We start from the raw sequence: 27,958 nt of genomic DNA on the forward strand, positions 1-27,958 counted from the left end.
GTTTGTTTTTGTTTGTCTGTTTTTGGTTTTGTTCTTTTTTTTTTTTTTTTTCTTGTTTTTGTTTTTGTTTTGTTTTCATGCATGGTACCCTGTTTCTCCTCCCTTTGCTGGATTCTGTGGTTGCTTTCTCCCATCTCCTTATAGGTTACTCAGTCCCATTCTGTTGATCATCAGTAATGTGATGGCACTAATTAAATCTTTGTCCATCTTCTACCTCAATGTCTGGAGCCCCAAGCAACTCTGTTAGACTACAAATAAGCAATAGTACCATTTATTGTCTTGTCCCCTGGCCTTTCAGTCACTGATTATGAGAATTTCAAGAAAAGCACAATATTTTCCTCTGACCGGAAAAATTCTATGGAACAAGCAGAATTACTATATTCATAATTAACTCTTTATTTAACTTTGATGAAAAAACAAAAAAACAAACAAACAAACAAACAAACAAAAAAAAAAACAACAAACAAACAACAATAAAACTCAACTAACCAAGAAAAAAGAAAAGGGAAAATAAAAACTCACAAAACAACCCACATTCTGATGGCCTACAATATTACTATCTCATTTAAAAGATTTCACTTAAGAATTTAGAAGTTTTGCTGTAAAAAAAAGAACAACACTCTGCCCATCACAGTGCAGAGGACACCAGTAACAGTCCACTGTCATATCCAGATTGGATGACAGTTGTTTTTATCTTCTCAAACAAAGTCATAGAAAATTCAAGGAGAAATTCTTAACCATAATGTGTGAAATCGAACCAATATTTTTTTTACATATATAAAGCCACAGCCAAGTCTAAGCAAACCAAAATATGAAAATATCTCTGGCACCACCTACAGAAGTAATTCAGTATTAGCTTTTGAAGTTTTCAGTGGGGAAAAAAAAAAAAAAAAAAAGGAACCATGAAAGAGAAATGAAGAGGAATAAAAAGTAGATACATTTGTGACAACACAAAGAACTTCAGTAACTAGAATTAAATGGATGCTCAGCTTTCTACTGATGAAATGCTGTTTATTAATAGCTGCTGTGCTTCCCATGCAACTTATTCAAACACCAAAGTGTGCTTACATGTTTGTGAGTGGTCTGCAGGAAATGAAAAGTGACAAGATAGAATCTGTGATGTGTGGAAATCAGTTTTTACTATGAAGATCTTATTCCCTAGTGCTGGAAGACTATGTATATAGATTAAACATATTTTCACAGCTGGATTTTTGAATAGAGCTTCATTAAACCGGGATAAATATACACTATATTGGTGTGTATGTGTGTGCGTGTGTGTGTGTGTGTGTTTTTTCTCATCAGCAACAAGACTGCTTTGGTACAGAAGAATGCTGTTTCATTATATCCAATCCAGCTGTGCTCTTCTACCAAAGCCCTAGCATTTTCCAAATGTAAAATTTAGCACTTGCTCACGACAACAGTAAGTTGGTGAAGTTGATTGAATGGAATATAATACGGGTGTCTAGATAGGGTATGTGAAGATTTTGAAAACGGAGAGAGAATTTTGTCTACAAATATTTTTTCTCCACTACTCCACTGTGGTTGCACAACATTTATTTTATTTTATTTTATTTTTAGCTAAGTGTGTTGTGGTTATTAACATTAAAAAAAAAAAAAAGTAGAGGAGAGGAGAGGAGAGGAGAGGAGAGGAGAGGAGAGGAGAGGAGAGGAGAGGAGAGGAGAGGAGAGGAGAGGAGAGGAGAGGAGAGGAGAGGAGAGGAGAGGAGAGGAGAGGAGAGGAGAGGAGAGGAGAGGAGAGGAGAGGAGAGGAGAGGAGAGGAGAGGAGAGGAGAGGAGAGGAGAGGAGAGGAGAGGAGAGGAGAGGAGAGGAGGGACATAGCAGCAGAAAACTCCACAAAGTATCTTTATGGATGTTTATAAAGGTACACAAACAGCATTGTACATCCCTAATATTGTTTCAATTTGGTGCTCAGACATCTATAATGAAATTATTTCCCATTAAGTGATCTTAAAGCCTCAGTAAGGGCCTGTGCTTAAGCATGGGCTTAGATAGTGTTTAAGAAAGAAACAAACAAAAACTTAAAAACATGAGCTCTCTGATGTTAAAGACAAAATATCTGTTGAATTTCATCAGGGCCAAATTTCATTTGTGGACTTATTAGAGGTAAAGCAGGTACTTGAATGCCTTCCAGATTTAGGTCTGTGGCACAGCTGGGGGCAGTGTATACCCATTGGGATCTGCAGTCTTAAAGGAGCCAGTTGTTGAGCTAGATGTGTGGAAAGCAGCGAGGGCAATGCTGGCAGACTAGCATGGCTGGCTGTTAGGGCTGTTTTACCCTTAAAACAAGTCATGTTTAGCTATACCAAGTATGCAGAACTTCTGTGCTTCTCCCTGGGCATTTAAAGAAGCAAGGTGGTCATATACTTATGGAGCAAGCAGCTTCGTGAGAACCTTTATTTTTCATGATGTTTTGTAATTTGCCAGCAAATATATTTTTCCCAGAAGTTACTATGTAGTCTCCAGGTAGGCATCAGATACAAGAAAATTGTTGTATATATTCATATTTGTGTTCTTCACAATATATGATAGGTATATAAAATGTCTATAAACATTCTCTATTGATATTCATTATTGAAAGTAGCTCCCTGATGAAACTACTTCAACTGATTGCACTGATGTAGCTCAGAGGGAAACTAGACTGAAGATTGATTTGACATCATTGCATTTCCTTATAAAAATTCATTTATTTTTTTTTACCTAAAATAAGTTACATTTCATTACATTTTGAAATGTATGAGTAAATATTTAACTTGAGATTGTTATGATCCCATTAAAATAAGTCTTTTCCTGTTGTAAGAGTAATGATTCACTCTTCACAAGTGAGCTTTACTTCACATAGACCATTGACGTTAAATGCTAATCCTTCAGCCAAATCATAAGTAGAATGATTTTCTTCTTGAGTTGCAATATAAAATCCAGTAAACAAACCATTTAATCTTTGTAGGAATCTCACAAATATCATTTACCAGTGAGCCCAAGTCCCCTACTCTCAGAGAAGGCATTGGAGAATATATAATTGCAATGCAAAAATCCATGCTTGCTCCCAATGGATAAAATAGCTACATCTATGCATTATTCTATTCAAACTATTTGATCCTGTTAGATATTTGGTTACGCTGTAGATAGTGTCTTTATCATTGAGGATATGGCCTAAGAAAGTAATGCACATTCTTCTGCACATGTTTTCTGCCTCAATGGGCAACTCCGTCCTTTTTTTTTTTTTTTTTTTTTTTTTTTATCCAGGATGTTACTTTCACATGCAAATAAAGAGAAAGTTTTTAAAGCAGAGTTCTTTTCACCTGAGTCACCTATCCTTCTAGTGATTCAATGCTCTACCTGAGAGAGTTCTCTATCATCAAAACCAGAGGTGAGTTTCTTCAGAGCCCTTCAGCATATACTATGTCAGATATTTAAGAGAGTTTTTAATTGCTTTTCTGGTGATTATCAAGCTTTCTTGACCTGCTTATACAGAGAGCATAAACTAAGGCTATAAGTGTATTAGATGGATCAAGTTGAACCCTGCCTCGATTATAGAGAAGATGAAAGAGGTGATGGACTGCAGAGTGATATCCAAGTACCAGCTACTTTCCATCTTATGGAAGCAAGGGTGGAAAAGGAAAGGAACAACAACCTTGTTTACAAAACAGGTTGTTCCACACTGCAATGTGTGATATGCTTCCCAAAAGGAAAGCACTGTGCTTTTATTCACCCTATGGGAAAACAGCTGAGTACCAGTGACATGAGGATGTATCCTGCTATTACAAAACCAAACAAGCAAAACAATGACAATGACTAAGACAACACAAAACCTGTGAAATTACTATACCTGAATAACGACCATGGGAAAAAAAAAATCACTTTTATATTTTTGGGTTATTCATTTGTACATTTGATAGCACTTTTGATATTGTCATTTTCACTTTCTTCTCTAAATTATCAGCTTTTCTCTTTCCTTGAAGAACAGAAATTTATGCCTATCAGGCTTTGGTTTCTTTTATTTCATTTCTTTTAACTGATCATATTTCATGCTCACGGCATTTCCACTAACACATTACAGTCAAGAACAGGGAGGAAGAGCTGTATCTATTGTCTCTTATATTAGGAGTACAAGATTTGTATCCTATTTTATTTTCCTAATCTACTTTTTATTATTTCCATGACAACTGTCATGGTCCTATGTCAGTAAGCTTATTCTGGATTTATTCATTGTATTTAAACTCAAAATCAGAAACTGCCACTATAACAAAATTTTCTCTCTTAATGGAACATTTCTGTGAAGAATAAGTCAGTTTTGCGTTCTGTGTGGGTTCCATACAACTAATTTGAGATTCCAATTCATATGGGCCACATAGAAAGTTTTGTTATTAGAACTGTTCATTAACGTTTTCCCTCGGGTGAGAAGATGATGCTAAATTGATTATTTAGCAATAAGAAGTCTGTCAGTCACAACTCTGTCTCCAGCCTTCCATTTACTAGGTGTTTATTTGGGAGGCTATGGAAAACCATTTTCATTTAAACTGTTTTCCTCTGAATTCGTGGAATTGCTATAAATGTCACTACAAGAAAGAAGTGCTCTTATAATGTTGACTGAGTAGATTTTTGGCAGAATTCTTACCAACCCTGCACACTATCAATGACTGTTGATTTTTAATCTTCTTTAGAGATCAGGTAAGGGTTGGGAAGATCGTTTTCTTTTTCCCTGTTCTATTGTTTGGATGCAAGTGGTTCCAACAATGCTGTTGTCATGGTAGTGCTTCTTGCAAAATCATGTTTTTGTTTTAGGAGGCAGCTGCATTTTTTTTTTTTCTTCCTTTGGAGTCCTTATAGTGTATTACAGCCCTCTAACAATAATAATAATAATAATAAAATATTAAAAAAAAAAAATCACAAGTATTGGGCAAATTTCCCTTGAAGAATTAGCAATGAGAGCAAAAAATTAGCAAAAAAAATTTGTAAGATGCCACAATCTGTGAATATGATGACTCACATCTCAACAAAGAAGCTGAATGAATATAGCAATAATATCCAAGAGTTAGTATTCCACTAACCTCATGCCACTGACTCACTGCTTGATTAGATGTAGCACACAACAGCTCCAGTGAATAGAGCAGCAGCCTTCAAGTATAGATTGCAAGGCTCTTATCAAAGACCATCAGAAATCTCTAGAAGGTAGTCAATCTTTCCTGCAGATCCCACTGTCACCTCCATGCCATTTTCCAGCATCAATATTTGCTAGAGCTTCCAATAAATAAGTATAATAGGTGGATGTGTTAATATCACTCTTACAAGTTTAAGCCACAACTACCTGTAGTTAGAATTAGAAAGAATTATGGTTTTCAGTAGTTTGTGAATTAAGCACTTCTTTGAACCTTAAAATACACATATGCATGCATGTGATTAAATATAAATGTATTTAAAATAATTTCAGAATTAGAAGAGACTGGAAGTACAGTAAATCAGAATCCTGAAGCTGAAAACCAGTAAATTTCATAAAGGAATAATTTAATTCTGTATCATCTTGAAGTTTGCAAAATTACCTTGTGTAGAATAGACAAAACATGTTTATTTACATAGTCTGACATTTACTTTGAGTCTTTATTGCTAATAAAAATTAATCAGAGTGCTCTTAATCTCCTTAAGAGTGAAATGGCATACCATCCCAAATCAAAAGACCCTGGAAACAAATAGCAATTTTATTTCAGACATTAAAATACTGTGATGTTTCTATTATGATGAAAGTATATAACAGGTTCTAATAAACCATCTGGAAAATCTTGCCAAAATAAGATAACTTTCTAGAAAGGTTTTTCTAGAAATTTTACTTTCTAGAAACTTTCTAGAAATTTTAGGCCTGTTTTAACTCCAATGTGGAGAACGGTTTGCTCACTTCCTTTCATCAGCAGTCTTTCATAGATCTGAAGTGTATTTTCATGTCTTGCTTCAGACAAATCCTTTTCAGCAACTCCTCCTCATCTTTCATGAAGATCAGAGCCCCAGGCTTGCACAAACTCCAAGTCAAAAAACAGTTTTTAAAAGGGAGGAAAAACAATTTTATGTCATACAGGCTATCACTCCCTTTACATGCTACTGGCTGTTGTTCATCTGTAGCTCTAGAGAACAATATCACTGGGTCTATTCATTGTCTTGGCCACTGTAATATCTAAATATTTCATTTACAAAACTGCTAGCTCACCAGTTGCTCCCATTCTGTATTCCTGTACTAGACTATATTAATGAATCTTCCACTTGACTTTCTTAAATATCATAGTGATTTAAGACTATTTTTCTAGTTTGCCAAGATCATTTTGAATTCTATTTGTCTTTCAACATATGTGCAGTCCCTGACTTATTGAACACCATTGTCAGCTGTATTCTCACTATTTATTTGAGAATTGTTTCAAATCTTTGATATAATAGTTCTTTTTCTTACTATTACAAAATGAAAGTGACAGAATGTTGCTGATTCTGTTGCCCCCTGAAGCAGTTCAGTAATTCTGAACTACAAATCTGTAGTATTCACAAAATGAACACTCATAAAATACTCATACTTTATTAATAGGACTAATGGACTAATAAACCCACAATAAAATCCTGGGCACACAAGGAAATGCAAAAATGTTCTGTGAGCAGTATGAATAGTATTAAAATAGTCTAGAAGACTGTGTAAATAACTGATTTTTAATATTGCTTGATACAATAAAATTTCATTTTCTTCTTATGGGAAAAAATAAACATTTTTTTTTTCCCCAGTCAAATAAAATGCCTGCTGGAACTGAATAAAAACATTTAATTTGTGAGCTTTGTGTTTGTTCTTCTTGGGATTTATTTGTTTTTCCTGTCATTCAGAAAGGAACAGTAAGAAAATATAACTAAAATACGACTTATTTTAAATTAATATTTTTGCCTTGTTTTATCTTTTTTCTTTTTTTCTTTTTTTCCTTTACTTTACGAAATTATTGAAGATGTACATGTACTTCAGAACTCCAAAAAAAGAAATCTTACAAAGAGAGGGTTAAACACAGGAATAAGTTCCATGAAGATATTGTGAAATTTCCATCCTTAGAAATTCTCAAATCTTAACTAGAAAAGGCCCAGAGCAGACAGATCTAATTTTGATCTAATCCCACTGTGAGCAGGGGTTTAATTACATAACATCCAGAGAGTCCTTCCAATCTATATTTTTCTGTGATTGTGCCTAAATTAAATAAAAGACGTATATTAAAACTGGAAAATGATAGTAATTTTCCTACTTAGTAAATGTAAATATCCATTGCTTCTTCCAGAATTAATAAGCTAGTAGTGCTCAGGGTGTTTGTTAGCACAAAAATAGATACGTTTATTAGGTCAAGGCTGGACGATCAGGCTGGATTACTCAAACATCTTGAAAGCTGAGGAGATGACTCTAATTTTTTGTGGGAAGTTTCATCACTGCATCTCTGAATGTCAGTGACTCTCTCATTGGCTCTTGATCTCCATCAATACTTTTCTTCCAGAGCATTCAGGTGCCAGTTCAAGGACAGAACTGGATTTGCTAGATGTGAATAGGAGTTGTAGAGCAGGAGTGAGGGCCACCAAAAAAGTAGAACCTGCCAGTGTCCCTCTGTCACTGAGCTGTGCGGAGAAGACCTGCCTCCTGCTTTGAAATGGGGCTCAGGGCTGTGGGGGAGTACCCTGGCGGCTGGAAAGGGACAGTCAGGGCTGGAGGCACCCTAACAGCCTGGACTCTGACATCTAGGCCAAAAGCCCTGTCCATGAGTGGGTCGATCTCACCCCAGGTTGTGATAGATGGCAGGACAAGTGGTTCCTTGGCACAACTGACAAGGAAACTCAGCCCAAGGCCTAGTCCTGAGGGAAGCTGTGTGTGTGTGCAGACCATGTGTTTTTCCTTCCTCCGTCTGAGGCGACCATTCAGACCCAGTGGGCCTTGCCCTTTCAAATACTGTGCAGCATGAAATCAACACATGGCAGTGCAGAAGGTGAAGGTTCAGCTTTGTGGTGTGAAAACACCATGCTGGTGGGCTGTGACAGAGCCTTGTCATTGATTCAAGTGCGGTCAATGAAACAGATACAGAAGTACAAGCATGTCTCAGATGTACTCCGTGGTTGCCAGCAGGGAATGCAGTGTGACATGCAGTTGTATTACCTGAGGTAGGACCATACAAGTGCCACTTGCTGGGCTGTCAGAGGCATTCTGCCTGTGACTATGCTCTCATGCTCCCAACAAGGGCTGGCAGTCTTGTCACAGCCTTTCTTCTGCTGGATTGTCTCGGCATACAATTATTTTTTAAACAGCTCCAGGCGTCATTATTTCTGGCTTCTGCAGTTTGATAGATGCTGCCACTAAGGTTTTGATCTTCACTAAGACCTTATTCTTCAACTGCTGATCCTAATAAACCTCTGCGTGCTATGGTATAAGAGCCTACAAGTAAAGAGTACAGCTCTGTTGAACCTGTTTTATTAATTTCTTTTAATTCAAAGTTCTTTCACTTTTTAATGACTTTGCTGTTAACTCAGCTGCCTGTGCCAAATAGGAAACTGAGAATAGGTTCTTGGAAGAGTATATCCAAGAGCATTGCCCTTCTTTAATTGCAAGGCATCGTCTTGCCCAGATCATTATACCTGGGATTTACGAGACTGAAAATATCCTGGCAAAACTTTTATAGTAGAAAGACTTTTAAATCTCCTACCTTCTGCCTTCCCTCTGCAACCAGCCATCCTGTTTGAGAGACTCAATTATCCATATAAGTATTAACCTATGAGAAAAAGATCAAATAAATAAATAAATATTTAAATATTTTAAATAGTTTGTCCAGAATTGTCTGTGGAATAACCTGCATTCAAGCTCCAGAGTGCCAAGATTTTAAAGAGTTCAAATTCAGTGACTAGAGCCATTTTCATTTTGCTCAGGGATGGTACTACAGTTAACACTTGATCTGCCAGCTTTTATGGAGTTAAAAAATGTTAGAGTTAAAATCTAGGACGAAAAAACACAGAGGGCAACACAAAGAATATAACAACCCTTTTTTTTTTTTTTTTTTTTTTTTACATCTTTCTTCCAAAGTGTGTCGGTATTTCCTGATTGAGTCTATCTCATTATACATAGCAGCCTCTCTGTTTTCCAGCTACTTAACCAAAACTGACTATGGTGTGTTATTCCCGGGATGTCAGGAGAGGTGATACTTCCATAGATTTACTACCTGGAAGAGTTATTTGATTACTCCCCAGTGACTTTAGTTTCTAGAGGAAATGTTTTTTTAAGCACAGATACAGAAAACATTTAGAGCCTTGCAACAATATTAATGTTTCATTCATTCACTGTATTGGTCATGTTAATAAACACAGTTGTCTTTACAATGTGCATGCTTCCAAAATGCTCCAAAGCACCACCTTTCTCAGGCTACTCCAAGGTGACAAGCAGAACTCATTCACAACTTGCATGTGTTCTTACATACTCTAATTCTCTATAGGAAGAGAGGTTGCATGTATTAGATCCTGTTTGCTATGTGGCATTGTTGAAAAAGATGTAAATTAAATTTTATTAATACATTAATTAACGTTAATTATATTTAAATTAGCACATTCTACCTATACAGTTCATATTCTTCACACTTGGTATGTTTTGCTTTCATTTATACAGTTTGTCTAATTATAAACTTTCAGCTGATCCCCATTATATTGTGAGAACTGTTGAAAACTCATGGCACATTTTGCAGCTCAAGTAAATGTCAGGAGTGGAAGTCTGGATACACTGAAGCAAATGGAGAATCCAGGTCAATAAGACCAGATTACACTCAAGAAAACTCTTCCTTCTCTTCTTTTATGCATTTTCTCTACAGTAGCCGCTCTGAGAAGATGAACAGCTTGCTCAACAGCAAGATCAGAATTCTGAAACAGCTCATCAGATGCTTCATGTTTCTGTGCTTTATTCTGGCTTTTGATCCCTGATCATATGCTCTGCATACATGCAAGACAGGAAGAGACATCAAGAAGTATAGATACTGACAAATGTTGTTCAAATCAGCAAGCTATGACATGTCAATTCACATACACAGACACACAGACACACACAAGATATGCTACAAATAGAGCTGATCACAAAGAGATACTGATGCATAACATAAAGAAAGGTAATACGACAAGATTTTGTTTCCATTTTCAGGGAATTTTTGCTTTCTTACAGGATAACTATCAGTTCCAGCTCCTAGGACCTACATGTATGTATTTCTCCCAATAAGACTACTGTATATGAGAAATAATAATGTGTGTGCTCAGTGAAATTAGTTGTAGAGTAATGGTGCCCTTAAAAGGTCAGGAGTATGAGTTTTTCAGAACAGTAAAGCTTGACAGGTCAATAGCAACAAAATCATAACCTTTTAATGCATATTGTCAGGAGCTGACTGGTCAAATTACACCAATAGGAAACAATGCAAAAGAAATTGTTTTCTGTATCTGAAAACAAAGCAAAACAGAACAACAACAAAACACACTTTTCAATTACAGAGAGGTATTACCAGTAACTAATGAGACTTCATTATATGAAAATAGAAAGTGAGGGAAAATCTCAATTTGATTTTCCAACATTCATATTTTAAATGTGTATATTATTCTTTACTTGTGCTGGTAGTAATGGAGCCACTGTCCAGATATCATTTTAGCATGACCCTTCAGGCTAGCCAGGCCTGAACCATGATTCAAAGAAGGATTAAAAGAGCTAGGCAGATTCATTAATCTGGGGAAGAATCTGAACACTGAAAAAGAGATATATTAAGTGGGATGCTGTTCTTTCTTTTCACTGTGGTTCCTTTAAACTGGTCAGGGGGATGCATTCCTGTACAGAAGTGTACTTCCTATACTTCCTGTCAGAAATGACATGAGATTTTCTGTAAATTAAAGTCCTCTTTAAAACACGAGAATCGGGGAACCTACACATAAAGGCAGGATCTCTAGTGTCTAATGTATTGGATACACATATTTTAAGCATATGTTTTCAGTATAAAGAAATCCAAACACTGGATCAGTAGTAATAATCTCCCATTAGAATCCACAATAAACTCATTTATTCCTACTACAAATATTGATTTATGAACAACTCACAAACATAATTTCAGTACTTACCCAGTGCTAACATCCAGAAGGGCTGATTTGCTATTTTTGAGCAATTGCCAAACTTCTTAATTCCTGTTAGCTCTAGGAATTTTAGAAATATGTAATCACAAATCCAGGAAATCCAATACACATATGATCAATCTGAACTTTATCCACTTGCATAAGCTTCTACATTTTAGACAGAATGCATTTCCACTAAAAAAAAAAAGTAATAAATGAAACATTATACTGGAAGTATAAAAATATTGTCTTGGATAATTAAAACAAAATGTCCTAAAAAAGACAAAGGTTTCCTAAAGCTGGCACAGACTTATTTGAATAATGCCCTGCAATAGAAAGGTTAAATGTGTACATCAGTTATATATAATTAATATCATACAATACTGCTTCATGCTGCTTTTCCTGCATCTGTCTCTAAAAGATCATGACATGTTGAAGTGAGCAAAATGGATGTGTTTATCTAAACCTGACAGCAATATGTAGTACAGATGACAGCTCTTTGAAGATTACACAAAAATGCAAAAAGGAGATATACTTCATAGAGATCCAGAAGGAATACAGATTTGCTAAAAAGTGGTTTGTAAAAATATGGTTTGTTAAAAAGAGAAAAAATATGAAACCTGCAGCATATTTTTTGAGTTCTGCATAACAGTTTTGCCTAGATATATTTCTTTACAATTTTTTTTTTGCAAGGCAACATTGAGCTAGCAGTTGAGTTGTGTTGTTAACTGTTAGGTGATTGTTAATTTTAGAATTGACCAGAAAATCTTTAAACCTTATGGCCAATAACTTGCATGCCAAGGAAACAATTTTCTGTAAATGCTTTAGAGGTGTTAGCTAGAAAACAGTGTTTATACTGTCTAATAGTAGTAACCTAGGGTTAAGTGTCATATAGAAGAAGTCTGGTTTTATTTTACATTTAAAGCTGATTTTGGCAGAAAGGCAAAATTGGAAACACCAAATATAAATGAGGTATTTATGACACCACTGTAATCAGGATGTCTCAATGCAATGAAATTAAGTATGGCAAAGTGGTTCTCCAATAACCACACAAATAAAATTAAATTAAAGGAAAAACCATTAAACAGTTACCCTAGTCAATTTTTAAAGAATAAACAGTTAGAAGTCAAGATCTAAATCACATTTTTAATTTCTTATTAAGCATTAACAGATAATACTAAATATTAAAATGTCAGCTGTGATATATATATAATTAATTGACAAAGCATGTTTAAACTTACAGCTGTTAGTAACCTATCATTAGTGGTAAAATAGAAAAATAATTCAGATTACTTTTTTCAGTCATGGTTAACATCTTTGTAACATACAGTGACTTAGAACTTATTTAATTTGATAGTGTTGTGTGTTTCTTTGCTTCAAGATAGGTTGGATGTTAACTAGAACTCTCAAGGAAAGGGCAAGTGACACAAGTTTCTTATCCTAATGGTCACCTGGAGATGGAGAGCACCAGTTACCAGTTTTCTGGTAACTGAGCAAAGCAGCTTCCTCACCTTTCTATTTCTCTCAACAGAACTTGTACATCCTTAAGCTTGGTATGTGTTGTCTTTGCCATAGAATTTGTGTGTCCTTTGTAAGAGGAAATAATGTTTACTTGTTTTCATAAGATGTTTTCAAGGTCAGTCAAGGAGAGTCATGTACAAAAGCAAAGCATTAGGATTTAATAAAGTTTTGGTAAAAATAAACCATGATCAGTTATAGAGTAACAGTACTCAGGCAGCTCACCAGTCATTTTCACAGCTTGCTTAAGCAAAGATGAATGGTGTATTGACAGTAGTGAGATATTTTAGCACCCTTTCTCAATGCACACTCTTCCAGCACTTGATGCTCACCAGGCATCCATACACTGTTGGAGAGCAAGTCCTCCTCCTGGCTAGCAGCAAGGGCAAGAGCAGTATCTGATGTGACCTGAAGATGTTTCGTTCTGTGCTGTACCACCTTAAAGAATATCCTGGAACAAGTGTCTTTTTTACCCTGCTTTCAGTGGTGCTGCATTTCATGGTGTCTCCATGACTTCACCTGTCATCTCGTTTCAAGATATTTAATTCACTGCCTTTCCTCACTTTAGAGCCAAATAATTTGTTTGTATTTCTAACACGACTTAAGGTGAAACTTCAGATAATTACTTTTGTATCATGCTTCCTTTCAATTCAAAGAGCAAACAAAACTGGTTATTATTAGAGATTGCTAAAATGAAGCAAAAAGTTACCTGAATCTTATTTTCAGAAATGGGGGAGTTAGGGGTGTAGGTGAGGGCAGAGGAAAAGGGGGGGAAATGGATATATTGTAAGAGAACAGATGGGGGATGTCTTATGCTTCAGTGATGTTGGTGCTCAGTTCAATACCCTAAGGAATGGTTCCCAAGACAATCACAGCTGAAGGCTTTGTCAGATTTTGCTCTCAGACTGTAAGAGAATTTGAAGTCTAACTTTGATTTAAAAGCTGGGAGTTGAACTGCCATATTTTTAATAATTGAAGGAAATTGGAACTTTCAAAGCAATGCGAGCAAAGGTTCCCACATTTAAAAAAAAAAAAAAAAAAAAAAAAAAAAAAAGGATTCTCATGTTCTCATGTTGATTTTCCAATTTAAAACTGTTAAAAAAAATGTTTTCTTGTGCCTTTGGATATAACATCACTGTTTATGCAATTCTAAGAGGCAAAATTATAAAGAATATCCTAAAATAGTGGATTTATTTTTCTTGTTTTTTGTTTTTTAATAACCTAGTTAATTTCAGACATAATTTTGGTTGGGCAAAGTAGCTCAGAATTTGACGTTATTATATAATTAAAAGAAAATTCTGAACTTTAAATGTTTTCCCATTTTTCATGTTAACTTAACCGTCAAGATCTTTGCCTGAATTTCAGGAAAAAATACAGTTGGCATGACAGTAACAGTAACACAGCAAAACATCCAACATCGATGGGCATTCAGTGAGGCCTGTTCATTAAGTCTTAATTTATGCTCTCATGGTAAAAATTTCAGGTATCAGGAATATTGACACTGACCAGCAGTGAAGTATTTAATAATGCAAAGTAAATAACGTACTGGGACATTATGGTATTGTCTCATACTCTGTATAATTTAAGTTTGCAGTTTTGTCGTATGCTAAAGTAATCAATCCCACTGGCAATATAAATGTCAAGTACTATATATTAAGGTTAATGCAAATTTTCCCTCTTGCACCATGAAAAAAATATTCTATAAACCTGGAGAAAAGCCACATAAAATACTAGAATGTTTTCAACAGTTAGGCAGGAAAAAGCTGTCAACAACAGGAAGAATAATGATCATTTAAGCTGTTACAAAAAAGATTACCAACAGCCTTTCCTTGACATACACATGTGGTTAAAAGTTAATTTTACTGTACATATTGAATGTCATTATTTTACAAATTCCCATGCATGTGAATAATCAGGCAAGAAAGAGGTTTATTTAAGAAAATTATGCATATATATAAGGTTTTGCTGTACCATATTTGTTTCTTGAAAGTTGTATTGCAATCTTTTTTTAAAAAATAGTAGAGCTTAAACATTGAATTGTTCCTACTCTATCTTTTGACCTGTTGTTTCAAAGATTTCTTGTTATTAGCCTAAATATCACAAATCTTTAAAGTAATGTTATTAATTTCTAAGTATATTTTCCAGTGAGTTCACTTTCCACTTCTCTAGTTTCCCAATTAAGACTGTCTACCTATTTCCAGTGTTATTGATAAATAATAACTGAAGACTTATTCTAGTGTTCCTAAAAGAATTTCCAATATATATATATATATATATATATATATATATATATTATTTTTATTTGTAGTCAAGGCAAAAATGTATTTTGAGAGTATTTTGATAGCTAGATGGTTCACCAAGGTTGGAGAAAACCAACAGGCATGCAAGTGCAGCTTTTCACACCACATTAGAATTTGAACCAGGTTTCCTCATTGCTTAATAACTGGGCTCTCTCTCCTGGGTTAAAGTGGCCCTTAACAGGAGATAGATGTTCCTGGATGCTGTTGTTACTAAGGAGCTGTTGATAAGGGCACTGTACTGGTGTGAGTCTAATCCAGGTCAGAATTGTGATTTTGAGTTGTGAATTCCTTTCTAAATAAAGGTCCCATTCATTGACCTATTAGTTATCATGAGTGATTTACTAGTTCCAGCCTAAACTTGAGAAACATCTACCAACAGAAATGTTACTGAAAACAGCTCATTCCTGCATCCACAACCCAACCTAAACAACAACAAATCCCGTAACAAAACTAACAAACAAAACCTTGTTTTAATCAATTACTGATAATATGCTATGTCAAAAAAATCCCTTTCACCCCCACTGAGGAGGACAAGAATGTAGACACAGTCTTTGTTCACATTGAATTTGTCAAGCTATAAGATGTCAGAATGGCATCTATCCTTTTAACCCCCCTATCCTTTTAACCAGGGACCAGACAATGAAGGTATCTGAAACATGGTATCAGATACCACGCACAGTGCAAAATCTCACACTTATTTTGCTTTTAGCAAACTAAAAGTTTAGCAAGCACTGAAGAACTTCATGCAAATTAGTATTGTAGTTATTATAAGTCCTAATACTTAAACAAAACAAAACAAAAAAAACTTACCTAAGAAAAGTGCATCAATGGCTACCTAATACAAATGTTCTTACCAGGATGTTCCACAGCTAAAATCACCAGGTGGTGGTGGTGGCTGCTGGAGTCAGATTTTTTTGTTCTTGCACACTTCACTAAGTAACTGCTATTGGCAAGTCAGAGACAAGACAAGAATGGATTTGATCGGATCCAGCACAATTATTTTTTGTGTTTTTCCTGTTATCTCTCAGTACAGTAAGATCATGTTCTGTCCTTAAAAAATGGCAATTTTTACCTTTCTGAAAAGCTAGGAAATATAACAAAAAAAACAAGCAGTATTCTAACATCAAACTATGAACACTGTTTTTACAGTCTGAGCGTTGACCTCTCCACAGTATGCAAGTCTTTCAAATACATTTCTATTTGAAGAGAACAGCCATAAACTGCAACAAAGGGAACAGCTAATCACTTCTACAAACTTGGGTGGCAGGATATAAAACCTTGAGGTGATCTCAACATCAGCAATGGAGAACAATGTGTGAGGTTACTAAATTGCTTCCTCTGCTTCACTAAGAAGGCCCTCTCCTGTTTCCCTGTTTTTTTAGTTTGATAGGAGCTTTAGGGCAGAAGCAGAACCATCAGCCCCTGGGAGATGGTGGAGCTCCCTGCTGTGACAACATCTATACAAATGCCAAGCTACATCCACTTTCCTAAGCTGCAAACAGCCATTAACAGTTTGAGGAAAATACAATGATGTCTCCTACTCAAAAGCTGGATGTATTCTGTCCAGCATCAGTTCACGGATATTACTTTTCATTAATGTGGATGATTATTCCATTTTCAGAGAGGGTCACAAAGGGAAATATTATTGAAATCCCTAACAGGGTTTCCTATTCTTGCTTGTGCTGAGATACATCATAATGAGCTTTTCAAACTGGAGTCAGAATGGGAATCCAAAGCAAGATAGCAAGATATAAACATTTATCCCAGATATGGAAGTGTGAAGGCTGCTAGAAGAAAAGAACTGGCACTGGGTAAGTCTGGATAGCCTAAATGCAGAATTTGGTAAGCTTCATGTAGTAGACTGTTTCCCAGATTTCAGCAGAGAAAACAGCTCCTTTACCCTGAAGCTGTCAGCATTCCTAAGGGTTTGAATTGGCTGATAATTGAAAAATGGAAGAATTCTCAAATACATTGAGGGCTGAAAGTTCTGACAGGTCTGGAGAGACTTGTCATCTTTTTGTCTTTTAGTATCAAACTGAAAATGAATTTCAGTGGAAAAAGTAGTCACTGAGAAGTTCAAGATAAGAGGACATTGAATTGGCTTCTGCCATAATCTGATCTGCAGCTGCCCAAATCTGTGTGCTTGCCAGCCACTCTGTGTTTATTTGAAATGCTAGTATGGTTCCTCTGCTGACAGTAAACACGAAGCAGGTTTAAACCCAGCCCGGTAGGTCTAAGGAAGATGTGACTACAGTAGATGTAGGTGTACTTACATAATAGGATCTCTGCTACTTTTTAATTCAAGAACATTAAAGACAGAATTTATGTTTCACAGGTGGAAGTAAGAATACTTAAAATGTAAAAATGGGTTTATAATTTCTCTCTTCCAATTTCTGCTTTGATAGAGCAGATGTTACCCTTATTCCGCCTTTCATATTATAAAAGCAAAGATTGTAAAAGTTGTATTTATATTTGTCTATTAGTCATCTTAATAGAAAATAGAAAGTTACATCCATAACTGCATTTTGTGATATTACTCAACCTTATCTCAATAACTAATGATATTAATTAACGGTTTACAGTAAATCTTAGTGAAGATGAATAAACTTCAGGCATTCCACAAGCCATATTAAAGCTCATACTCTATTTGGGAAAATTTTATCTTTTGTTCCCACACCAGTTTGGGAATCATAACTAAATTTCATACACAGAACAAGATGGGCAATATGTAGAATTATATCAGCATCAACTCCAACTCCTGGCTCTATACGGCAAGAAAAATTAAACCATATTTCTGAGATAATTGTCCAAATACTTCTTGAACTCCAACAGGCTCGGTGCTGTGACTGCTTCCCCGGGGAGTCTGTCCCAGTGCCTGACCACTCTCTCGGTGAAGAACCTTTTCCTAACACCCAGCCTGAACCTCTTCTGACACAGCTTCATGCTGTTCCCTTGGGTCCCATCACTGGTCACCAGAGAGAAATATGGCAAGTTGCCAATTGGTGTGAACCCACCACACCTCAGCTTTCTTTTCTCCAAGCTGAACAAACCAAACACTCTCGATCTTTCATCATCTTGTTTGACATGATCCTTTGGACACACACTAATAGTTTTACATCCTTCTCTAGTTCTAATGTCACCCAACACAGCACACAGAACTGGAGATGAGGCTCTACCAGTGCAAAGTGGAGTGGGACACTCCACTTCCCTCGACTGGCTAGCAGTGCTGTGCTTACGAGACTCTTTTGATCATGTAAAACACTGATGTGTTGACTCTCATTACACTGACAGGAACAAACCTGAACTCAGAAGGAGATCAGACTAAATTTGAACCCTTCCAGTTAAGAAACTTCAACCATGTGGTATAAAGTGAGACAAATCTAATGGTCTAGGCCATGCTAGAAATAACTTCTATAAAATAATTAGTGCTAAATCCAGTCACTGTGATTAAATTGGTCCACGAAGTAACATTCTTGCAATAATATGGCTGCTTGCATTTGTTAGGGCTTCATAACATACCATCTGCTCTTTTATATCCTTCTTTATAGCCCTGACTTTCAGAGAGATGGTAGTGATTACCTCACATCTTCATTATATAAAAAGAGCTGTTTGCTTGTTCAGTTTTCAGGAAAGAAAAAAAAAAAAGTTTTTGTCAGTTTACTCATCAATTTGCTCATCTGTTTGTCCTATGCAACATGATGATTTCAAGTCTGCTGACACTGTTACCCAAGGGAGTATGATTCATGCAATAATTTTCCTTCCTTCCTGCCTATTTCTTTTAAATTTGCTGGAACTTTACTATAAGCCATACATATTTTTCACCTTAAACAATTCTGCCCTTACTAGCACTACAGTCATTCATTTCACTTTTAAAATCCTATCTTCTTATTTTAGACCAGAGGCTTACTAGTATTGGAAAAATACTCTAAATTAAGATGGCATAAGATTTTGGTTTCTTATTCTTAATATCTCATTCTTGTCAGGATACCTATTTTTTCTCACTCTCTCTTCCTGTGGAAAATGAACTCCTTCTTCAAGAATAAAGACTAATATTAATAACAATACCTTTGTGTTCATAGGCCCAATTTTCACCAAGGCTATCAAAGAATCCTAGAAACGTGGGAAGTTTCCCCCCCTCTTCAGCATGGTGGTCATTGACAGTGCTCCAGGATTGTAAATCAGCAGCCTTCTCAATTAATGCCCAGACACTGAATCCTGCAGCAGAGTATGGCTTACTGTGAGGAAACCCACCAGGGACTTCTGGGTGAAGCAACTCAGGAATTCCCATGCCTGCTGCAAATGAAAGGCTGTCGAAGAGGACATCACACTGGCAGTGGTTTCACTTCAGAGGGCTCAAGTAAGGTGAGTCTGAAAATGCAAACCTGGAGAAAAGTATTGATCCTGGCAAAGGATCAGTTGCCTGATTCTGAGCTAAAACGAGGACAGCTAATTTCTTCATGCTCTAGATGAACTGAGCTGGGGCAATTATTTTGACTACAGCACATCCTAATTCAGAGAAAACGAACAAGGATTAGTATCTTGTGGTCAGTTTCCATGTTTGCTTGAGGGCTGGAGGCAGTGCATGAAGTTAAATGGCTTTTAACTCTCAATACTGACCTATCCAATATTTGTTCGCTGTTTCTGAAAGAGAATTTTCATTCCCATGTTTTGATGGGTTTAGCAGAGCTTACATGAACAATACAATTCTGGCCCTTCTCACTAGAATTCTTGTGGATGATCTTTATGCACATGAATCTGCCAGTTCCTTCCCAGAGAATGCTGGCAGGCTGTAAGGAACGTTCCTTCTTACTTTGTTGTGTATTTCTCTTTTCCCTAAGATAACTGTCTTATATCTAGCCTAATATTATCCAGCAGCTCTCCTATTTTCTCCACTTGTCTGATAACAACCATCTTGTCCTGTATTTTTTTTTTTCACACAGCTTTTCCTCTCCTTATTCTTTGCCTTTTCATCTTTTATTTAAAAAACATTATTTTAAAATAATTTAAACAAACAAAACCAGATCTGACTTTACTTTATTCCACTCAAATTTGTTTCTGTGCATGCCTTACTTGTAGTTCCACTCCAGACCCCTTCCAGTTTGCTTTGTGCACTGTATCCTACAGGAAACATCTATGAAGTTGCAATTATTACCGGGTCTCTTCTATCTCCATTAGTGTGGTACCCCTCACTTTGCCCTTTAAAATGTCATCTTTTTAGTGGCATTTAAACATTACTAAAATAAAATGACTAAACATAGTCACTATGTTGGTACAAGTACTTCTCCACATCCGTGCTCTTCCCTTTCATATCAAACACCTCTTATCTGTGGTTCTAATCCTTTGCCGGAGTTACTGTTACTCTTGGCTGTTTTCATGCCTCTGAAAAGAAGCTGAGTCACACCTGAATCCCCTGAAGGAAGAAAAGATGGGGCTCTTCTGGCTCTTCTGCTTCTTTCCCCATAAGAGATTTGTTGTCTGGATACAACACACTTTAACTATATGAGCTTGCTAAAGAGCTGCACTGCAATGCTGTAATTTACACGCAGACACTCTAGATGGACAGTTAAGCATTCAGAAAATGATGAGACATTATTAAGTCATGATTTAATCATTTTGTCAGTGGACCAGTCCTCACGCTTTTGAAATTTGGGAACTGAGAATCTTGTCGCATTTGTGATTCTAATTCCAGTAAATCTATACCCAACAGCTTTGCAGACATTCTATTTCATCTCACAATCCTCCATCTACGTCATCAGACCTTTTAACCAGCTTGGAAGGTTCTGCACACAGTTAAAGCCATGTAAACAGAGTTAATATAAGGCCTAAATTAAATTACAGTAGATGTCAGAATATGTTAAGATGTCAAATTAGCCTATTTCCCAGTGCTGTATAGCAATAGAGCCCTCTAAGGGCTACAAAGAAAACTGATTGCTTTCTAGCTCATATTTAATATTGACAATTACGTATTTAATTGAAACAATTGCATATATATTTTTTAACTATTTTTACGCGTTAATACAGCTATAATGTATCACATTCAGTCGGGTTAAATTCAAATGAGATAACTCTATAAGGGTTATGAGAATTAAGTTAATGATAGTGAATTGTAATGGCCGTTGTTAATTAGAATCGAATTAATGTATGTCTAACTAATGGGCATGCATACACAAAAACAGAGCTTTTGTGTTGTTTAATTTAGTAAAATTCTGACTGGTAGTATTTTAACCCATAAACTACTAGATAAAGCCAGTAAAGAAATGCAATTTAAAACAAACGAAGAAACTTGTAAGCAACTTGTAAGCAACATTCTTACAGTATTTGCATACAGCATTTTCTACTAAGTCTCAGACAAGGCTTCTAAAAGAGGTTTATAGTTCAGAAGACAAGGTCTCCATCTTTCACTGGAAAGATATTAAAAAGTACCATTTTTAAAGCACTACAGTTTGGAATTTGTCGATATTAGAGTGTATTAACATGTACAAGAATTAAACAAGAAGTTGAAAAATACAATATCTATTTTTTTCTGTACTTTTTGTTTACTTGGCATTTAGTTTGTATTGCCCTCTCATGATACAACCATGACATGTTGTCTTTAAATGTATTAGTTTTATGATTCACTTTACAATTGTATTGATTTCACTTTGTAGGTCATACTATAAAAAAATCTCAGACTCCAAAGTCCGATGTATTTCAGTGCACTTGAAAGTCAAAATTGTGATTTCAGAGTCTTTTGGATGACTTAACATAGAAGTCTTGAAAATAATAAATTCCATGAGTTTTGTAAGACCTTGGAGAAGAACTTGCTTTCTCTTTTCTAACATAGACATATAAATCAAATATTGAACACTCCAATATATTTTGTTCAAATATAAATCTTACTAAACATTTTTATATAAATATTTATACAAGTTAAATATTTAGGGAATTTGCTAAACCTGTAAGCTGTTTTTTCTTCATTTTCATTTTTGTTTTCTTTTAATATCAGTTACTGATAAATCAGTAAGATCATTTAATGATCATTTAATGATTTAATGATTTAGTTTTTTGTTTTGTTTTTGTTTTACGCTTCTGTTTCAAAGACAATTACATTGAAATCACATAGCATGGCAACTGTCCTTGTTCACTCACACAAAACCAGACAGCTAATTTTCATGTTAAAATTGTTTTTCCTACAACACAGGGTAAGCCAAAAACTTGGACAGCACACACTTTATTTACTAATTAATCTGAATCTTTGATGGCAAAAATGAATGAACTGATTTGTTAGAAAAAAAACAGTCTCATTAACTTTTTTTTTTTTTTTAATAAATTGGCTCTTGTTAATTATAGAATGTTCTGTGTCCTGCTTTCTTTTTCTTTTCTAATACATAATTACTGTAGAAGGATTAGACTAATTTAGGATTTGGGGCAATTGAAACAAGAAAATAGAATTGGACTGTTTTATTTTCATTGACTGTGTGATTTCAAAAGACAATACTGTGATTACTTACAAAATCAACACTTTAAAGCCATTAAATCTATTTCCAATCCCAGTTTACAACACTGTTGTGGGTCAAATATATTTAAACAACCAAAAATCTCACGGTTGTCTGGACTGCTATGAAAACCTCATGCATTGAACAAGCAACGTATTATTTGTTTGGTATATCAATTTCCTGATTTTTGTTGATGCCTTTGCCTGAGTACAAACCTCACAAATCACGTACTCTCAAAGGTGGCTATAAGAAGCTGATTATTCCTACTAATCCCTAAATCAAAGTGAAGGGAACGTTATCAGAGGTATGACTCCTACGGTTATGGGCCCTAAATGATTGATGTCTTGTAGACCATACTATATATGACTTCAGGATGTATTATCATAGAATCATTTATGTTGGAAAAGACCACTAAGATCAGCTAGTCCAACATTTAGCCTAGTACTAAAGTCTACCAATAAACCATGATACACATTTCTTGAAGACCTCCAGGGATACTATCACTTCCTTAGGCAGCCTGTTCCAATGCCCCGCAACTCTTTCAGTAAAGAAATCTTTCATACTAACAAGACGATAATCTCCTAGTGACATAAACATCCCCTGGAGCAATTTGAGGCCATTTCCCCTCATCACCTGGGGCTTGGGAGCTACATTCTCAGGAGCTACATCCTCCTTTAAAGTAAAGGTCTTTCCTGAGCCTTCTCTTCTCCAAGCTAAACAACCCTAGCTCCTCTGCTGCTCCTCATGACTCGTTCTTTAGACTACACACCGGCTTCACTGCCCTTCTTTGGACATGAAAACATTACTAACAAGCTACCCTCAGGTCACTGTGCAAACCCCTTTTCTCAAGCCCTTGCTGGACAAGAAGGGAAGAAAGGTTTATAAGATTGTATTACTTTGATTCAGGGCTTGATTAACATGTGTTATAAATGACACTTGGAACTCATCCATTTTAAGAAATGTGCCTTGTTTCAATCAGTTCTGCTAAATGCCTTGCTAATTACTGTAATGCTTTCAGATGAATGAGGCAACACATTTGATCCTGACTTTGTTTTCAAGTGGTTATAACCCTAGACAGTGCCAAAGAAAACAGGATCACTATTTCAGTGGGACCACTTAAAGTCAATGCTTGGAGCTCTGTAATGCATTACTAGTTACAGCTCTTTTCCTGGCTTCATTACACCTGTGAAATAATGTAAGAAAGGTTCCTATTGTTCATATTTAAATGAAGCAGTAAACACAAAAGTAGGAAATGTAGAGTTTCTCAAAAAAAAGTTATCAAGCATTTGAACACTGCTGAGGACTGTTTGACAGATTGTAAAGAAAGACTGAAGTGACTGCTAATATCTGAGAACCTCATTTATAACTACATGTGAATTTAATCGCATGTGTAAAACTAAAGGGTAGTGATGAGCTATGCAAGGGAAATCAGAAAGAGATAGAAGACTCAAATAAGCTGTCAGTTCACCAACCAGACTACTTCAGCTCACACAATAATGTAATTGTTTTAGTTTTTAAACTTCTTTTTTTTAAATTAAAAGACCTTCATAAGTAAATGTAAGTATCCTCTCTTACTCATACTTTACTTCCTTGCCTAATCACAAAGCTTTAAAACACCAATCAAAATGCAGTCTTGACTCCAGAAGCATACATGCTCATCACCACTGCAAGTTTTTTGACCAGTACAAGCTTTCCTGGTCATTCCAAAATGCTGCACAAAGTATTTATGAAGCTATGGTGAAAAACTACAAAACTGGCTCTCATGGAAATCTTTGAATTTCTGCATGTGAAACAGTGACATCCAGTGGCAAGCTTGGTTAACTGTACTGATCTCTACCCCAGATGCACAGAAAACCATCAATATTTCTATTTCATTGAAATGCATTAAAAGATGTTAAAAATACTTTAAAGATTTTTAAAACATTTAAATACACAATATATCAAACTATGCTTCAGAAAACTCACATTATATATAAAAGTGGTATAACAATCTGCAGTGAAAAATTCAATTTGCCTTTTTTTAATAAACTTTATTATAAAAGCATGCAAAAAACGTTCATGCTTGAAGAAACACAACATTCCCTACATCACAGCTGTATTCCTTTCTATCTTGGCCACATAAAGAATCTTCTTTTTCCTGAGATTCCTGCTTCCTATAAAAAAAAGGAGAATTTGAGTTTGATTCTCAAAAATGCACACAGAGTGGTTCTTGGGACTACTCCCCCATTTAGGATTTATAGCAACAGCATATGAGCATCCAACAAAGATTTCCTTGAAACAGATCCCTTTCTTTTTGAGTAAGCTAATCAGAAGTAACAAGACTGTCCTTCAAATTTCAGTTTTCAGAATACACACAAATCAAGAGACCTCAGTTTGTCTTTCCATGCCTTTGATGATGATGTGTATGGGATATACCCCTGTGTTTTCATAATAAAACAAAAAAATACTGAGCTAGGAAACATTCCTATACATTCAAGTTCCCTTATTGAAATTCACTCATTCTGTCGAGAATAATGAAATTCATTGGACTGAAGGAGGGGAAAATTCACCTGAAGATACAGCATTTCAGTGAACATGAAAGAAGAGAAAACTCTAGGTTCCAGTTCTTGGAAACTCACTTCATTTTACTTATTACTTTTCCATAGGGAATACAGCAAACTTTAAACTCCAGGAAGTCTGTCAACTAAACTCTGTTAATCTCGGTCCCTGCAGACTTCCATGCAACAAAACTGCTTTCTACTAGGAAAAAGTTGCCAGGCTAATATTCCTTCCCCCGTTAATGTTTTTCCACACTGGCTGACACTTGTGCGTTGTTGTGGAAAGATAAAGATTTGAGTCACTGCCTGTAAGATATACAGAGCCAGAAACAAATCACCTGTGTCTAGTCTCGCTGTCCAAAGGATCCAACTGAGCAGCTACCAGCTTTTCTGTATTTTTTTTTCTTCTCCATTTTGGAATAAGCAAACAGGCTCTTCCATAAACAACCTAAAATCAGATCTCCCAATTAAGGTTATTCCACCAGTCATAAATATTTGGATCTCATTCACTTATATATACAAAATCCTAAGTAGGCAAAGATCTCTGAAAACACAATGTAATTATTTTCATTTGTCTAATTATTTTCATTTGTCAGCAACTAGGCTGTTATGTTATTATGCTGCTACTTCATAAAAACAGTCATACAATGAACAAAAGCCTGCTTTGCTTAATTCTGATCATTTCTCATACAGCTAGATGCTTACTTCAAATATTTTTTCTAAACATAACTCTTAAACAGAGTTTTCCAGGCAAGCTTAGTTGCAGGTCAATTGAGATACAAGTTTCAGTCCTCCTGCAATGTAGGAAAATGGGAATATTTTTCAGACAATCACATATATGGAGACAGTGTATTCTACTGTCACATTTAGTTAGAGTTTCAGAAGTCAGGGAAGTTGTAAAATCATCATGTTTACAATTAAGTGTACACTTTGAAATGTTTGTCCTTTAAAAATAGTGGTAAGATTTTGGAATTAGGAGCTGTTTATATTCTCACTGAACATTACTTCTAGGGGACTAGAGATAATATGCAACACTGATACTTTCTATACTAAGCATCATCTGCCTGTGACCTACCACATTATGTTAGTGGTATCAGAAATTAACAGATAATATACAGTCAAAATGGATTTTTACTTGCTAATTACAAATAAAGTCCCTGATGCTCCAACTCTAGGGCTCACTTTAACTGTTAGAGTGGTGCCTTGAGATCTTATATTAAATGGCAACATTACTACATTAATGCTACATGTAATTAAATACTGCCTGAAAGGTCAACTACACTGAGTAAGATGAAAGAACTTAGATACGTACAAAATTTTTTATTTCACTTGGAATCCCCAAAGGTACAGAGAATTTCTTCTATCCATAAATCCTGTGCCAAGCTAGATTAACACAAAACTCAGTAATACAGAAAATTTGTTATGTCTCTTACACCAGGAAAGACAGTTCTGATTGCTCACCAGTTTCACAGCTGCAGAAGAGGGAATTTCACTTTCCAACCTCACACAAGTAAGAGGACAAAACACTGAAATGTTTGGGGAAGATTTGCTTTGGATGAACTAAAGCAAGCAGTTTTTCATTGCAAGAAACTTCCTTAGAGAATATGCTGCTCTGAACCATGTCATCTACTGTGAATCAAACTCATAAATTGCATGAAGCCCAAACCTGTTAGCAACTGGTCATATCTCATGTACGGCAGGGTACACAAGTACCCTAGTGACTAGTGTCACTTGTGACAGTAGTGACACTTACAGATGTGACACTAGAACAACTGTGCATTTGTACTGTTGCAGAACAGTTCATGAGGAAGGTCAGGAGCACATCTGCACATTTAGGCTTAGGTTTGTGCATAACATTCCATAATTCTCCCCCATCAGACTAGAAGAGCAAAATTAACTCCTCCAAGCCAGACCAGGAGGACTACATCTATCCATATAAAATCAAACAGGTCTGCTCTCTGGTCTTGAAAACAGGTGCTATATACTACCTTGCATTCATCTGGATAGATTCTCTTCCCTCCTTCAAAACAGTGTTTTTTTTTTTTTTTTCCCCTTCCATAACCCAAAGGCACACGATCTCCGTGGAAATAACTAGTGGTCTTCTGGAGGAGTGTGAGTTGACACTGCCCAAAATTGCATCAATAGTCACAAAAGAATGGATGATTATGGGACAACAACCAAGCCTGCATCTATTTAGTTTGCTAGTATATAAATACCTTAGCAGTCAGCATTTCTTGGCAGAGGTTTAAGGAGAGCCATGCTAAATTAATCCATGGAAGAATTAAAAAAACCAGACCCTAGGCCAACAGTGCACTGTCTTTCCACAATGCTGTGAAACCCTCCAGAACATTTCACTCTCCCCTAAACTGGGAAGCTCACATACCATGAATATATATGCTTATCTTCCTGCTTATTAACAGTAATTCCACTTTGGTCAAAATTGTATGATTTTTTAAAATCACAGGCAAGCTTAAAACCTTACAAGTGTTCTGCTTTTGCAATCTAGCCTTACATACTCAACTGTTCTTCACATTACAATACTCTTAGCTCAGTTTTGTAGATCATCATTAAACTGATTTTATACAGAGGTCTCCACATAGATGACTAACCACTTCCAGATGCAGCTTTCACTAAAAATGTATGGACTCTTATTATACTCCCTCCATCCCCCAATTTTCCTTAATCAAATAAAAACAGGTAACTCTAAGCAAAACTGAAGTCTTCTTTGTATTTACCATTTTTTTAATTTCCAGTAGATTAAAAAAATTAAACATAAAAACCTAAACAAGATTAATAAAATAACACAGAACATCCTGAAGTTTTTCCCCTTCCCTTCTGTTCTACAAAGAGAAAGAGATTACTGAAATTTCATCCAGTTTTAAGAAAATATATTTATGTAATTGCATTAAAATCATGATTTGAATGATGTATGTAAATTAGGTACAAGATATCAGCAAACAAAGAACAAAAATGACTTACAAAAATCAAGTTAACTCAATG

The 27,958-nt window shown here is 35.6% G+C and overlaps 1 long non-coding RNA gene across 1 annotated transcript; it reads right to left on the reverse strand.

Moving 5' to 3' along the window:
* Positions 1 to 1,794: 1,794 nt before the first annotated feature.
* On the reverse strand, positions 1,795 to 11,319 carry LOC113843312 (uncharacterized). Its single transcript, XR_003496593.3, has 3 exons — positions 11,138 to 11,319; positions 8,710 to 8,775; positions 1,795 to 8,441 (listed from the first exon to the last, which is right to left on the reverse strand). It is a non-coding gene; the product is annotated as an uncharacterized lncRNA (long non-coding RNA).
* Positions 11,320 to 27,958: the final 16,639 nt, after the last annotated feature.

Source organism: Anas platyrhynchos, chromosome 3 (genome assembly GCF_047663525.1).
Source record: "Anas platyrhynchos isolate ZD024472 breed Pekin duck chromosome 3, IASCAAS_PekinDuck_T2T, whole genome shotgun sequence".
Lineage (NCBI taxonomy): Eukaryota > Metazoa > Chordata > Aves > Anseriformes > Anatidae > Anas > Anas platyrhynchos.